This window comes from Styela clava, chromosome 9 (genome assembly GCF_964204865.1).
Source record: "Styela clava chromosome 9, kaStyClav1.hap1.2, whole genome shotgun sequence".
NCBI lineage: Eukaryota > Metazoa > Chordata > Ascidiacea > Stolidobranchia > Styelidae > Styela > Styela clava.
The window spans coordinates 6,823,668-6,838,112 of NC_135258.1; the positions used below are offsets into that span (position 1 = coordinate 6,823,668).

Here is a 14,445-nt window from a genome sequence, read left to right on the forward strand (position 1 = left end):
TTGTCAACTGTGGTAACAACCTGTGAAGAAACATGCAGTATCAATGTCTTGAAATTGAATTAAAGTTCTGAACAACAATTATTGAACACAAATATGCCTTTTCTATTTGTTATCAACCCATCCGTCAGTTAAAGTCGATAAAGACGCAGTGCAAATCACAACTTCAAAGCAGGCGTCGAGATGAACAGCGTAGGAACATTTTCAACGGGGAATAATTGCCCTGTTTTTCTGTCATTTGTGATAATTGGTATCCTGTTAATTATCGCTTCGGCGTGACTTGGCATATATAAGTCAGGTGCTTCTAGATTACTTTTGAAGCTGCAATCATGAACAAATTCCAGTAATTAAATAAATTGCGATATATGCCAATAAATGAAACAGAACGGGCTCGTCCGGGATTTGAACCCGGGGCCTCTCGCACCCGAAGCGAGAATCATACCCCTAGACCAACGAGCCACTCTGTAACGCAGAAAAAACATAAAGACTTATCCTTATTAAGAATCTCTGATACCACCTAATAATATTTTCTTCTAATTTATGTATATGCCTTTTCTATTTGTTATCAACCCATCCGTCAGTTAAAGTCGATAAAGACGCAGTGCAAATCACAACTTCAGAGCAGGCGTCGAGATGAACAGCGTAGAAAAATTTTCAACGGGGAATAATTGCCCTGTTTTTCTGTCATTTGTGATAATTGCCAATAAATGAGACAGAACGGGCTCGTCCGGGATTCGAACCCGGGACCTCTCGCACCCAAAGCGAGAATCATACCCCTAGACCAACGAGCCACTCTGTAACGCAGAAGAAACATAAAGACTTATTCATATTGAGAATCTCTGATACCACCTAATTATATTTTCTTCGCAAAATAATTAGAGCTCGATATTTGTTACGTGTGTTATCTTGTTAATTGAGGTAAGAGGTATGTGAATAAATTGTAAATAGGCCTAATTTGAGCACTATAATATGTCACTTAATTTCACCCATTAAACAATAACTTTTGCTTCTACTTTAAATGGTCGAAAACTGGGATTCAACACACATTGAACTTGTTTACACCTATAGATCAATAGTTATAAAGTGTACCTGAAGCCATCGCGTGGCTCGTTGGTCTAGGGGAAAGGAAATCAAAGCCGCATCACAAAACGGAATAATGAATTGTGCCAGTTGGAATCCGCAGCTGGATTCAAACCGCTCTTTCATGAGGCGATATAATGTTTATAATATAACTTCTTCGACAAGTAATTATTCGCATGTCGTTTGTAAGTTGTGATATTTGGTATTCCGAGAAATTTGGTTTCAACGCGACCTCACACATTACAGTTGTATAATGCTTCCTAAAAACAAGAAATGCCTTTCATGACATTAACAAGCAGTAGATGCGTATAAATCCAGAAAGTTGGGCTCGTCCGGGATTTGAACCCGGGACTTCTCGCACCCTAAGCGAAAATCATAACCCTAGACCAACGAGCCGAGCGGAAGGTTAGTTACACATAGGACGTTATTATCGTATAACTTATCTATGATATTACCCTGTAACCACTGTCTTCTATGCGTTATCAACTCATCCGTCAGTTAAAGTCGATAAAGACGCAGTATATGCCTTTTCTACCCTTATCAACTTATCTGTCATTTAAATTCAATAACACGTACATACACACGGTTGGCTATTGACAGATATTTCTAATAGTACCTGTTTCATAGAACCTATAAAAATTTAACGCTAGCTGTTGGAGCTGTAAATGCAACCGGGTTGGCCGAGTGGTTAAGGCGTTGAACTTAAGTTCCAATGGGCGAGTGTCCGCGTGTGTTCGAACCCCACACCCGGTAGTTTTGCGACAAAGAACGTCTACATTTTGGTTTCTTTTAAAATGCTCTGGTTGAAATATTGCGGTTCCTTGTCAACAGTGGTAATAACCTGTGAAGAAACATGCAGATTACGTATCAATGTCTTGAAATTGATGTAAAGTTCTGAACAACAATTATTGAACACAAATATGCCTTTTCTATTTGTTATCAACCCATCCGTCAGTTAAAGTCGATAAAGACGCAGTGCAAATCACAACTTCAAAGCAGGCGTCGAGATGAACAGCGTAGGAAAATTTTCAACGGGGAATAATTGCCCTGTTTTTCTGTCATTTGTGATAATTGGTATCCTGTTAATTATCGCTTCGGCTTGACTTGGCATATATAAGTCAGGTGCTTCTAGATTACTTTTGAAGCTGCAATCATGAACGAATTCCAGTAATTAAATAAATTGCGATTTATGCCAATAAATGAAACAGAACGGGCTCGTCCGGGATTTGAACCCGGGACCTCTCGGACCCGAAGCAAGAATCATACCCCTAGACCAACGAGCCACTCTGTAACGCAGAAGAAACATAAAGACTTATTCATATTGAGAATCCCTGATACCACCTAATTATATTTTCTTCGCAAAATAATTAGAGCTCGATATTTGTTACGTGTGTTATCTTGTTAATTGAGGTAAGAGGTATGTGAATAAATTGTAAATAAGCAAAATTTGAGCACTATAATATGTCACTCAATTTCACCCATTAAACAATAACTTTTGTTTCTACTTTAAATGGTCGAAAACTGGGATTCAACACACATCGAACTTGTTCACACCCATGGATCAATAGGTATAAAGTGTACCTGAAGCCATCGCGTGTCTCGTTCGACTGGGGGAAAGTAAATCAAAGCCGCATCACGAAACGGAATAATGAATTGTGCCAGTTGGAATCCGCAGCTGGATTCAACCGGCTCTTTCATGAGGCGATATAATCATTATGATATAACTTCTTCGACAAGTAATTATTGGCATGTCGTTTGTAAGTTGTGATATTTGGTATTCCGAGAAATTTGGTTTCAACGCGACCTCACACATTACAGTTGTATAATGCTTCCTAAAAACAAGAAATGCGTTTCATGACATTAACAGGCGTATAAATCCAGAAAGTTGGGCTCGTTCGGGATTTGAACCCGGGACCTCTCGCACCCTAAGCGAGAATTATACCCCTAGACCAACGAGCCGAGCGGAAGGATTAGTTTTACATAGGCCGTTGATGTCGTATAACTTATCTATGATATTACCCTGTAACCACTGTCTTCTATGCGTTATCAACTCATCCGTCAGTTAAAGTCGATAAAGACGCGGTATATGCCTTTTCTACCCTTATCAACTTATCTGTCATTTAAATTCGATAACACGTACATACAAACGGTTGGCTATTGACCGATATTTCTAATAGTACCTGTTTCATAGAACCTATTAAAATTTAACGCTACCTGTTGGAGCTGTATATGCAACCGGGTTGGTCGCGTGGTTAAGGCGTTGGACTTAAGTTCCCATGGGCGAGTGTCCGCGTTGGTTCGAACCCCACACCCGGTAGTTTTGCGACAAAGAACATATACATTTTGGTTTCTTTGAGAATGCTCTGGTTGAAATATTGCGGTTCCTTGTCAACAGTGGTAACAACCTGTTAAGAAACATGCAGATTACGTATCAATCTCTTGAAATTGAAGTAAAGTTCTGAACAACAATTATTGAACACAAATATGCCTTTTCTATTTGTTATCAACCCATCCGTCAGTTAAAGTCGATAAAGACGCAGTGCAAATCACAACTTCAAAGCAGGCGTCGAGATGAACAGCGTAGGAACATTTTCAACGGGGAATAATTGCCCTGTTTTTCTGTCATTTGTGATAATTGGTATCCTGTTAATTATCGCTTCGGCGTGACTTGGCATATATAAGTCAGGTGCTTCTAGATTACTTTTGAAGCTGCAATCATGAACGAATTCCAGTAATTAAATAAATTGCGATATATGCCAATAAATGAAACAGAACGGGCTCGTCCGGGATTTGAACCCGGGGCCTCTCGCACCCGAAGCGAGAATCATACCCCTAGACCAACGAGCCACTCTCTAACGCAGAAGAAACATAAAGACTTATCCTTATTAAGAAACTCTGATACCACCTAATTATATTTTCTTCGCAAAATAATTGGAGCTCGATATTTGTTACGTGTATTATCTTGTTAATTGAGGTAAAAGGTATGTGAATAAATAGTAAATAAGACAAATTTGAGCACTATAATATGTCACTTAATTTCACCCATTAAACAATAACTTTTGTTTCTACTTTAAATGGTCGAAAACTGGGATTCAACACACATTGAACTTGTTCACACCCATGGATCAATAGGTATAAAGTGTACCTGAAGCCATCGCGTGGCTCGTTGGTCTAGGGGAAAGTAAATCAAAGCCGCATCACGAAACGGAATAATGAATTGTGCCAGTTGGAATCCGCAGCTGGATTCAATCCGCTCTTTCATGAGGCGATATAATCATTATGATATAACTTCTTCGACAAGTAATTATTGGTATGTCGTTTGTAAGTTGTGATATTTGGTATTCCGAGAAATTTGGTTTCAACGCGACCTCACACATTACAGTTGTATAATGCTTCCTAAAAACAAGAAATGCCTTTCATGACATTAACAAGCAGTAGATGCGTATAAATCCAGAAGTTGGGCTCGTCCGGGATTTGAACCCGGGACCTCTCGCACCCTCAGCGAGAATCATACCCCTAGACCAACGAACCGAGCGAAAGGATTAGTTACACATAGGACGTTATTGTCGTATAACTCATCTATGATATTACCCTGTAACCACTGTCTTCTATGCGTTATCAACTCATCCGTCAGTTAAAGTCGATAAAGACGCAGTATATGCCTTTTCTACCCTTATCAACTTATCTGTCATTTAAATTCGATAACACGTACATACAAACGGTTGGCTATGGACAGATATTTCTAATAGTACCTGTTTCATAGAACCTATAAAAATTTAACGCTACCTGTTGGAGCTGTAAATGCAACCGGGTTGGCCGAGTGGTTAAGGCGTTGGAATTAAGTTCCAATGGGCGAGTGTCCGCGTGGGTTCGAACCCCACACCCGGTAGTTTTGCGACAAAGAACGTCTACATTTTGGTTTCTTTGAGAATGCTCTGGTTGAAATATTGCGGTTCCTTGTCAACAGTGGTAACAACCAGTGAAGAAACATGCAGATTACGTATCAATGTCTTGAAATTGATATAAAGTTCTGAACAACAATTATTGAACACAAATATGCCTTTTCTATTTGTTATCAACCCATCCGTCAGTTAAAGTCGATAAAGACGCAGTGCAAATCACAACTTCAAAGCAGGCGTCGAGATGAACAGCGTAGGAACATTTTCAACGGGGAATAATTGCCCTGTTTTTCTGTCATTTGTGATAATTGGTATCCTGTTAGTTATCGCTTCGGCGTGACTTGGCATATATAAGTCAGGTGCTTCTAGATGACTTTTGAAGCTGCATTCATGAACGAATTCCAGTAATTAAATAAATTGCAATATATGCCAATAAATGAGACAGAACGGGCTCGTCCGGATTTGAACCCGGGACCTCTCGCACCCAAAGCGAGAATCATACCCCTAGACCGACGAGCCACTCTGTAACGCTGGTATATGCCTTTTCTACCCTTATCAACTTATCTGTCATTTAAATTCGATAACACGTACATACAAACGGTTGGCTATTGACAGATATTTCTAATAGTACCTGTTTCATAGAACCTATAAAAATTTAACGCTACCTGTTGGAGCTGTAAATGCAACCGGGTTGACAGAGTGGTTAAGGCGTTGGACTTAAGTTCCAATGGGAGAGTGTCCGCGTGGGTTCGAACCCCACACCCGGTAGTTTTGCGACAAAGAACGTCTACATTTTGGTTTCTTTGAGAATGCTCTGGTTGAAATATTGCGGTTCCTTGTCAACTGTAGTAACAACCTGTGAAGAAACATGCAGTATCAATGTCTTGAAATTGAATTAAAGTTCTGAACAACAATTATTGAACACAAATATGCCTTTTCTATTTGTTATCAACCCATCCGTCAGTTAAAGTCGATAAAGACGCAGTGCAAATCACAACTTCAAAGCAGGCGTCGAGATGAACAGCGTAGGAACATTTTTAACGGGGAATAATTGCCCTGTTTTTCTGTCATTTGTGATAATTGGTATCCTATTAATTATCGCTTCGGCGTGACTTGACATATATAAGTCAGGTGCTTCTAGATTACTTTTGAAGCTGCAATCATGAACGAATTCCAGTAATTAAATAAATTGCGATATATGCCAATAAATAAAACAGAAATATTTTCTTCGCAAAATAATTAAAGCTCAATATTTGTTACGTGTATTATCTTGTTAATTGAGGTAAAAGGTATGTGAATAAATATTAAATAAGACAAATTTGAGCACTATAATATGTCACTTAATTTCACCCATTAAACAATAACTTTTGTTTCTACTTTAAATGGTCGAAAACTGGGATTCAACACACATTGAACTTGTTCACACCCATGGATCAATAGGTATAAAGTGTACCTGAAGCCATCGCGTGGCTCGTTGGACTAGGGGAAAGTAAATCAAAGCCGCATCACGAAACGGAATAATGAATTGTGCCAGTTGGAATCCGCAGCTGGATTCAACCGGCTCTTTCATGAGGCGATATAATCATTATGATATAACTTCTTCGACAAGTACTTATTGGCATGTCGTTTGTAAGTTGTGATATTTGGTTTTCCGTGAAATTTGGTTTCAACGCGACCTCACACATTACAGTTATATAATGCTTCCTAAAAACAAGAAATGCGTTTCATGACATTAACAGGCGTATAAATCCAGAAAGTTGGGCTCGTCCGGGATTTGAACCCGGGACCTCTCGCACCCTAAGCGAGAATCATACCCCTAGACCAACGAGCCGAGCGGAAGGATTATTTTCACATAGGCCGTTGATGTCGTATAACTTATCTATGATATTACCCTGTAACCACTGTCTTCTATGCGTTATCAACTCATCCGTCAGTTAAAGTCGATAAAGACGCAGTATATGCCTTTTTTACCCTTATCAACTTATCTGTCATTTAAATTCGATAACACGTACATACAAACGGTTGGCTATTGACAGATATTTCTAATAGTACCTGTTTCATAGAACCTATTAAAATTTAACGCTACCTGTTGGAGCTGTATATGCAACCGGGTTGGTCGAGTGGTTAAGGCGTTGGACTTAAGTTCCCATGGGCGAGTGTCCGCGTTGGTTCGAACCCCACACCCGGTAGTTTTGCGACAAAGAACGTCCACATTTTGGTTTCTTTGAGAATGCTCTGGTTGAAATATTGCGGTTCCTTGTCAACAGTGGTAACAACCTGTTAAGAAACATGCAGATTACGTATCAATGTCTTGAAATTGAAGTAAAGTTCTGAACAACAATTATTGAACACAAATATGCCTTTTCTCTTTGTTATCAACCCATCCGTCAGTGAAAGTCGATAAAGACGCAGTGCAAATCACAACTTCAAAGCAGGCGTCGAGATGAACAGCTTAGGAACATTTTCAACGGGGAATAATTGCCCTGTTTTTCTGTCATTTGTGATAATTGGTATCCTGTTAATTATCGCTTCGGCGTGACTTGGCATATATAAGTCAGGTGCTTCTAGATTACTTTTGAAGCTGCAATCATGAACGAATTCCAGTAATTAAATAAATTGCGATATATGCCAATAAATGAAACAGAACGGGCTCGTCCGGGTTTTGAACCCGGGGCCTCTCGCACCCGAAGCGAGAATCATACCCCTAGACCAACGAGCCACTCTGTAACGCAGAAGAAACATAAAGACTTTTCCTCATTAAGAAACTCTGATACCACCTAATTATATTTTCTTCGCAAAATAATTAGAGCTCGATATTTGTTACGTGTATTATCTTGTTAATTGAGGTAAAAGGTATGTGAATAAATAGTAAATAAGACAAATTTGAGCACTATAATATGTCACTTAATTTCACCCATTAAACAATAACTTTTGTTTCTACTTTAAATGGTCGAAAACTGGGATTCAACACACATTGAACTTTTTCACACCAATGGATCAATAGGTATATAGTGTACCTGAAGCCATCGCGTGGCTCGTTGGTCTAGGGGAAAGTAAATCAAAGCCGAATCACGAAACGGAATAATGAATTGTGCCAGTTGGAATCCGCAGCTGGATTCAACCCGCTCTTTCATGAGGCGATATAATCATTATGATATAACTTCTTCGACAAGTAATTATTGGTATGTCGTTTGTAAGTTGTGATATTTGGTATTCCGAGAAATTTGGTTTCAACGCGACCTCACACATTACAGTTGTATAATGCTTCCTAAAAACAAGAAATGCCTTTCATGACATTAACAAGCAGTAGATGCGTATAAATCCAGAAAGTTGGGCTCGTCCGGGATTTGAACCCGGGACCTCTCGCATCCTAAGCGAGAATCATACCCCTAGACCAACGAGCCGAGCGGAAGGATTAGTTACACATAGGACGTTATCGTCGTATAACTTATCTATGATATTACCCTGTAACCACTGTCTTCTATGCGTTATCAACTCATCCGTCAGTTAAAGTCGATAAAGACGCAGTATATGCCTTTTCTACCCTTATCAACTTATCTGTCATTTAAATTCGATAACACGTACATACAAACGGTTGGCTATTGACAGATATTTCTAATAGTACCTGTTTCATAGAACCTATAAAAATTTAACGCTACCTGTTGGAGCTGTAAATGCAACCGGGTTGGCCGAGTGGTTAAGGCGTTGGACTTAAGTTCCAATGGGAGAGTGTCCGCGTGGGTTCGAACCCCACACCCGGTAGTTTTGCGACAAAGAACGTCTACATTTTGGTTTCTTTGAGAATGCTCTGGTTGAAATATTGCGGTTCCTTGTCAACTGTAGTAACAACCTGTGAAGAAACATGCAGTATCAATGTCTTGAAATTGAATTAAAGTTCTGAACAACAATTATTGAACACAAATATGCCTTTTCTATTTGTTATCAACCCATCCGTCAGTTAAAGTCGATAAAGACGCAGTGCAAATCACAACTTCAAAGCAGGCGTCGAGATGAACAGCGTAGGAACATTTTCAACGGGGAATAATTGCCCTGTTTTTCTGTCATTTGTGATAATTGGTATCCTGTTAATTATCGCTTCGGCGTGACTTGACATATATAAGTCAGGTGCTTCTAGATTACTTTTGAAGCTGCAATCATGAACGAATTCCAGTAATAAAATAAATTGCGATATATGCCAATAAATGAAACAAAAAATATTTTCTTCGCAAAATAATTGGAACTCGATATTTGTTACGTGTATTATCTTGTTAATTGAGGTAAAAGGTATGTGAATAAATATTAAATAAGACAAATTTGAGCACTATAATATGTCACTTAATTTCACCCATTAAACAATAACTTTTGTTTCTACTTTAAATGGTCGAAAACTGGGATTCAACACACATTGAACTTGTTCACACCCATGGATCAATAGGTATAAAGTGTACCTGAAGCCATCGCGTGGCTCGTTGGACTAGGGGAAAGTAAATCAAAGCCGCATCACGAAACGGAATAATGAATTGTGCCAGTTGGAATCCGCAGCTGGATTCAACCGGCTCTTTCATGAGGCGATATAATCATTATGATATAACTTCTTCGACAAGTACTTATTGGCATGTCGTTTGTAAGTTGTGATATTTGGTTTTCCGAGCAATTTGGTTTCAACGCGACCTCACACATTACAGTTGTATAATGCTTCCTAAAAACAATAAATGCGTTTCATGACATTAACAGGCGTATAAATCCAGAAAGTTGGGCTCGTCCGGGATTTGAACCCGGGACCTCTCGCACCCTAAGCGAGAATCATACCCCTAGACCAATGAGCCGAGCGGAAGGATTAGTTTCACATAGGCCGTTGATGTCGTATAACTTATCTATGATATTACCCTGTAACCACTGTCTTCTATGCGTTATCAACTCATCCGTCAGTTAAAGTCGATAAAGACGCAGTATATGCCTTTTCTACCCTTATCAACTTGTCTGTCATTTAAATTCGATAACACGTACATACAAACGGTTGGCTATTGACAGATATTTCTAATAGTACCTGTTTCATAGAACCTATTAAAATTTAACGCTACCTGTTGGAGCTGTATATGCAACCGGGTTGGTCGAGTGGTTAAGGCGTTGGACTTAAGTTCCCATGGGCGAGTGTCCGCGTTGGTTCGAACCCCACACCCGGTAGTTTTGCGACAAAGAACGTCTACATTTTGGTTTCTTTGAGAATGCTCTGGTTGAAATATTACGGTTCCTTGTCAACAGTGGTAACAACCTGTTAAGAAACATGCAGATTACGTATCAATGTCTTGAAATTGAAGTAAAGTTCTGAACAACAATTATTGAACACAAATATGCCTTTTCTCTTTGTTATCAACCCATCCGTCAGTTAAATTCGATAAAGACGCAGTGCAAATCACAACTTCAAAGCAGGCGTCGAGATGAACAGCTTAGGAACATTTTCAACGGGGAATAATTGCCCTGTTTTTCTGTCATTTGTGATAATTGGTATCCTGTTAATTATCGCTTCGGCGTTACTTGGCATATATAAGTCAGGTGCTTCTAGATTACTTTTGAAGCTGCAATCATGAACGAATTCCAGTAATTAAATAAATTGCGATATATGCCAATAAATGAAACAGAACGGGCTCGTCCGGGTTTTGAACCCGGGGCCTCTCGCACCCGAAGCGAGAATCATACCCCTAGACCAACGAGCCACTCTGTAACGCAGAAGAAACATAAAGACTTATCCTCATTAAGAAACTCTGATACCACCTAATTATATTTTCTTCGCAAAATAATTAGAGCTCGATATTTGTTACGTGTATTATCTTGTTAATTGAGGTAAAAGGTATGTGAATGAATAGTAAATAAGACAAATTTGAGCACTATAATATGTCACTTAATTTCACCCATTAAACAATAACTTTTGTTTCTACTTTAAATGGTCGAAAACTGGGATTCAACACACATTGAACTTTTTCACACCAATGGATCAATAGGTATATAGTGTACCTGAAGCCATCGCGTGGCTCGTTGGTCTAGTCTAGGGGAAAGTAAATCAAAGCCGAATCACGAAACGGAATAATGAATTGTGCCAGTTGGAATCCGCAGCTGGATTCAACCCGCTCTTTCATGAGGCGATATAATCATTATGATATAACTTCTTCGACAAGTAATTATTGGTATGTCGTTTGTAAGTTGTGATATTTGGTATTCCGAGAAATTTGGTTTCAACGCGACCTCACACATTACAGTTGTATAATGCTTCCTAAAAACAAGAAATGCCTTTCATGACATTAACAAGCAGTAGATGCGTATAAATCCAGAAAGTTGGGCTCGTCCGGGATCTGAACCCGGGACCTCTCGCATCCTATGCGAGAATCATACCCCTAGACCAACGAGAGCCGAGCGGAAGGATTAGTTACACATAGGACGTTATCGTCGTATAACTTATCTATGATATTACCCTGTAACCACTGTCTTCTATGCGTTATCAACTCATCCGTCAGTTAAAGTCGATAAAGACGCAGTATATGCCTTTTCTACCCTTATCAACTTATCTGTCATTTAAATTCGATAACACGTACATACAAACGGTTGGCTATTGACAGATATTTCTAATAGTACCTGTTTCATAGAACCTATAAAAATTTAACGCTACCTGTTGGAGCTGTAAACGCAACCGGGTTGGCCGAGTGGTTAAGGCGTTGGACTTAAGTTCCAATGGGCGAGTGTCCGCGTGGGTTCGAACCCCACACCCGGTAGTTTTGCGACAAAGAACGTCTACATTTTGGTTTCTTTAAGAATGCTCTGGTTGAAATATTGCGGTTCCTTGTCAACTGTAGTAACAACCTGTGAAGAAACATGCAGTATCAATGTCTTGAAATTGAATTAAAGTTCTGAACAACAATTATTGAACACAAATATGCCTTTTCTATTTGTTATCAACCCATCCGTCAGTTAAAGTCGATAAAGACGCAGTGCAAATCACAACTTCAAAGCAGGCGTCGAGATGAACAGCGTAGGAACATTTTCAACGGGGAATAATTGCCCTGTTTTTCTGTCATTTGTGATAATTGGTATCCTGTTAATTATCGCTTCGGCGTGACTTGGCATATATAAGTCAGGTGCTTCTAGATTACTTTTGAAGCTGCAATCATGAACGAATTCCAGTAATTAAATAAATTGCGATATATGCCAATAAATGAAACAGAACGGGCTCGTCCGGGTTTTGAACCCGGGGCCTCTCGCACCCGAAGCGAGAATCATACCCCTAGACCAACGAGCCACTCTGTAACGCAGAAGAAACATAAAGACTTTTCCTCATTAAGAAACTCTGATACCACCTAATTATATTTTCTTCGCAAAATAATTAGAGCTCGATATTTGTTACGTGTATTATCTTGTTAATTGAGGTAAAAGGTATGTGAATAAGTAGTAAATAAGACAAATTTGAGCACTATAATATGTCACTTAATTTCACCCATTAAACAATAACTTTTGTTTCTACTTTAAATGGTCGAAAACTGGGATTCAACACACATTGAACTTTTTCACACCAATGGATCAATAGGTATATAGTGTACCTGAAGCCATCGCGTGGCTCGTTGGACTAGGGGGAAAGTAAATCAAAGCCGCATCACGAAACGGAATAATGAATTGTGCCAGTTGGAATCCGCAGCTGGATTCAACCGGCTCTTTCATGAGGCGATATAATCATTATGATATAACTTCTTCGACAAGTACTTATTGGCATGTCGTTTGTAAGTTGTGATATTTGGTTTTCCGAGAAATTTGGTTTCAACGCGACCTCACACATTACAGTTGTATAATGCTTCCTAAAAACAATAAATGCGTTTCATGACATTAACAGGCGTATAAATCCAGAAAGTTGGGCTCGTCCGGGATTTGAACCCGGGACCTCTCGCACCCTAAGCGAGAATCATACCCCTAGACCAACGAGCCGAGCGGAAGGATTAGTTTCACATAGGCCGTTGATGTCGTATAACTTATCTATGATATTACCCTGTAACCACTGTCTTCTATGCGTTATCAACTCATCCGTCAGTTAAAGTCGATAAAGACGCAGTATATGCCTTTTCTACCCTTATCAACTTGTCTGTCATTTAAATTCGATAACACGTACATACAAACGGTTGGCTATTGACAGATATTTCTAATAGTACCTGTTTCATAGAACCTATTAAAATTTAACGCTACCTGTTGGAGCTGTATATGCAACCGGGTTGGTCGAGTGGTTAAGGCGTTGGACTTAAGTTCCCATGGGCGAGTGTCCGCGTTGGTTCGAACCCCACACCCGGTAGTTTTGCGACAAAGAACGTCTACATTTTGGTTTCTTTGAGAATGCTCTGGTTGAAATATTACGGTTCCTTGTCAACAGTGGTATCAACCTGTTAAGAAACATGCAGATTACGTATCAATGTCTTGAAATTGAAGTAAAGTTCTAAACAACAATTATTGAACACAAATATGCCTTTTCTCTTTGTTATCAACCCATCCGTCAGTTAAATTCGATAAAGACGCAGTGCAAATCACAACTTCAAAGCAGGCGTCGAGATGATGCTTAGGAACATTTTCAACGGGGAATAATTGCCCTGTTTTTCTGTCATTTGTGATAATTGGTATCCTGTTAATTATCGCTTCGGCGTTACTTGGCATATATAAGTCAGGTGCTTTTAGATTACTTTTGAAGCTGCAATCATGAACGAATTCCAGTAATTAAATAAATTGCGATATATGCCAATAAATGAAAGAGAACGGGCTCGTCCGGGTTTTGAACCCGGGGCCTCTCGCACCCGAAGCGAGAATCATACCCCTAGACCAACGAGCCACTCTGTAACGCAGAAGAAACATAAAGACTTATCCTCATTAAGAAACTCTGATACCACCTAATTATATTTTCTTCGCAAAATAATTAGAGCTCGATATTTGTTACGTGTATTATCTTGTTAATTGAGGTAAAAGGTATGTGAATAAATAGTAAATAAGACAAATTTGAGCACTATAATATGTCACTTAATTTCACCCATTAAACAATAACTTTTGTTTCTACTTTAAATGGTCGAAAACTGGGATTCAACACACATCGAACTTGTTCACACCCATGGATCAATATGTATAAAGTGTACCTGAAGCCATCGCGTGGCTCGTTGGACTAGGGGAAAGTAAATCAAAGCCGCATCACGAAACGGAATAATGAATTGTGCCAGTTGGAATCCGCAGCTGGATTCAACCGGCTCTTTCATGAGGCGATATAATCATTATGATATAACTTTTTCGACAAGTAATTATTGGCATGTCGTTTGTAAGTTGTGATATTTGGTATTCCGAGAAATTTGGTTTCAACGCGACCTCACACATTACAGTTGTATAATGCTTCCTAAAAACAAGAAATGACTTTCATGACATTAACAAGCAGTAGATGCGTATAAATCCAGAAAGTTGGGCT

General features: G+C 39.2%; 23 non-coding genes across 23 annotated transcripts; 8 read left to right on the forward strand and 15 right to left on the reverse strand.

Annotated features, from left to right (window-relative positions):
* Nucleotides 1-384: 384 nt before the first annotated feature.
* On the reverse strand, nucleotides 385-456 carry Trnap-cgg (transfer RNA proline (anticodon CGG)). The gene has a single exon. It is a non-coding gene; the product is annotated as a tRNA-Pro (tRNA).
* Nucleotides 457-716: 260 nt separating this feature from the next.
* Trnap-ugg (transfer RNA proline (anticodon UGG)) lies at nucleotides 717-788 on the reverse strand. The gene has a single exon. It is a non-coding gene; the product is annotated as a tRNA-Pro (tRNA).
* A 613-nt stretch (nucleotides 789-1,401) lies between these two features.
* On the reverse strand, nucleotides 1,402-1,473 carry Trnap-agg (transfer RNA proline (anticodon AGG)). The gene has a single exon. It is a non-coding gene; the product is annotated as a tRNA-Pro (tRNA).
* Nucleotides 1,474-1,747: 274 nt separating this feature from the next.
* Trnal-uaa (transfer RNA leucine (anticodon UAA)) lies at nucleotides 1,748-1,830 on the forward strand. Its single transcript has one exon. It is a non-coding gene; the product is annotated as a tRNA-Leu (tRNA).
* Nucleotides 1,831-2,288: 458 nt separating this feature from the next.
* On the reverse strand, nucleotides 2,289-2,360 carry Trnap-cgg (transfer RNA proline (anticodon CGG)). The gene has a single exon. It is a non-coding gene; the product is annotated as a tRNA-Pro (tRNA).
* Nucleotides 2,361-2,964: 604 nt separating this feature from the next.
* Trnap-agg (transfer RNA proline (anticodon AGG)) lies at nucleotides 2,965-3,036 on the reverse strand. Its single transcript has one exon. It is a non-coding gene; the product is annotated as a tRNA-Pro (tRNA).
* An 816-nt stretch (nucleotides 3,037-3,852) lies between these two features.
* Trnap-cgg (transfer RNA proline (anticodon CGG)) lies at nucleotides 3,853-3,924 on the reverse strand. The gene has a single exon. It is a non-coding gene; the product is annotated as a tRNA-Pro (tRNA).
* A 612-nt stretch (nucleotides 3,925-4,536) lies between these two features.
* On the reverse strand, nucleotides 4,537-4,608 carry Trnap-agg (transfer RNA proline (anticodon AGG)). Its single transcript has one exon. It is a non-coding gene; the product is annotated as a tRNA-Pro (tRNA).
* Nucleotides 4,609-4,883: 275 nt separating this feature from the next.
* On the forward strand, nucleotides 4,884-4,966 carry Trnal-uaa (transfer RNA leucine (anticodon UAA)). The gene has a single exon. It is a non-coding gene; the product is annotated as a tRNA-Leu (tRNA).
* Nucleotides 4,967-5,661: 695 nt separating this feature from the next.
* On the forward strand, nucleotides 5,662-5,744 carry Trnal-uaa (transfer RNA leucine (anticodon UAA)). The gene has a single exon. It is a non-coding gene; the product is annotated as a tRNA-Leu (tRNA).
* A 991-nt stretch (nucleotides 5,745-6,735) lies between these two features.
* On the reverse strand, nucleotides 6,736-6,807 carry Trnap-agg (transfer RNA proline (anticodon AGG)). Its single transcript has one exon. It is a non-coding gene; the product is annotated as a tRNA-Pro (tRNA).
* A 275-nt stretch (nucleotides 6,808-7,082) lies between these two features.
* On the forward strand, nucleotides 7,083-7,165 carry Trnal-uaa (transfer RNA leucine (anticodon UAA)). The gene has a single exon. It is a non-coding gene; the product is annotated as a tRNA-Leu (tRNA).
* Nucleotides 7,166-7,623: 458 nt separating this feature from the next.
* On the reverse strand, nucleotides 7,624-7,695 carry Trnap-cgg (transfer RNA proline (anticodon CGG)). The gene has a single exon. It is a non-coding gene; the product is annotated as a tRNA-Pro (tRNA).
* A 613-nt stretch (nucleotides 7,696-8,308) lies between these two features.
* Nucleotides 8,309-8,380, reverse strand: Trnap-agg (transfer RNA proline (anticodon AGG)). Its single transcript has one exon. It is a non-coding gene; the product is annotated as a tRNA-Pro (tRNA).
* Nucleotides 8,381-8,655: 275 nt separating this feature from the next.
* Nucleotides 8,656-8,738, forward strand: Trnal-uaa (transfer RNA leucine (anticodon UAA)). Its single transcript has one exon. It is a non-coding gene; the product is annotated as a tRNA-Leu (tRNA).
* Nucleotides 8,739-9,730: 992 nt separating this feature from the next.
* On the reverse strand, nucleotides 9,731-9,802 carry Trnap-agg (transfer RNA proline (anticodon AGG)). The gene has a single exon. It is a non-coding gene; the product is annotated as a tRNA-Pro (tRNA).
* A 275-nt stretch (nucleotides 9,803-10,077) lies between these two features.
* On the forward strand, nucleotides 10,078-10,160 carry Trnal-uaa (transfer RNA leucine (anticodon UAA)). Its single transcript has one exon. It is a non-coding gene; the product is annotated as a tRNA-Leu (tRNA).
* A 458-nt stretch (nucleotides 10,161-10,618) lies between these two features.
* Trnap-cgg (transfer RNA proline (anticodon CGG)) lies at nucleotides 10,619-10,690 on the reverse strand. Its single transcript has one exon. It is a non-coding gene; the product is annotated as a tRNA-Pro (tRNA).
* A 967-nt stretch (nucleotides 10,691-11,657) lies between these two features.
* On the forward strand, nucleotides 11,658-11,740 carry Trnal-uaa (transfer RNA leucine (anticodon UAA)). The gene has a single exon. It is a non-coding gene; the product is annotated as a tRNA-Leu (tRNA).
* A 452-nt stretch (nucleotides 11,741-12,192) lies between these two features.
* On the reverse strand, nucleotides 12,193-12,264 carry Trnap-cgg (transfer RNA proline (anticodon CGG)). Its single transcript has one exon. It is a non-coding gene; the product is annotated as a tRNA-Pro (tRNA).
* A 605-nt stretch (nucleotides 12,265-12,869) lies between these two features.
* On the reverse strand, nucleotides 12,870-12,941 carry Trnap-agg (transfer RNA proline (anticodon AGG)). Its single transcript has one exon. It is a non-coding gene; the product is annotated as a tRNA-Pro (tRNA).
* A 275-nt stretch (nucleotides 12,942-13,216) lies between these two features.
* On the forward strand, nucleotides 13,217-13,299 carry Trnal-uaa (transfer RNA leucine (anticodon UAA)). Its single transcript has one exon. It is a non-coding gene; the product is annotated as a tRNA-Leu (tRNA).
* A 456-nt stretch (nucleotides 13,300-13,755) lies between these two features.
* On the reverse strand, nucleotides 13,756-13,827 carry Trnap-cgg (transfer RNA proline (anticodon CGG)). Its single transcript has one exon. It is a non-coding gene; the product is annotated as a tRNA-Pro (tRNA).
* Between the last annotated feature and the right edge of the window lie 618 nt (nucleotides 13,828-14,445).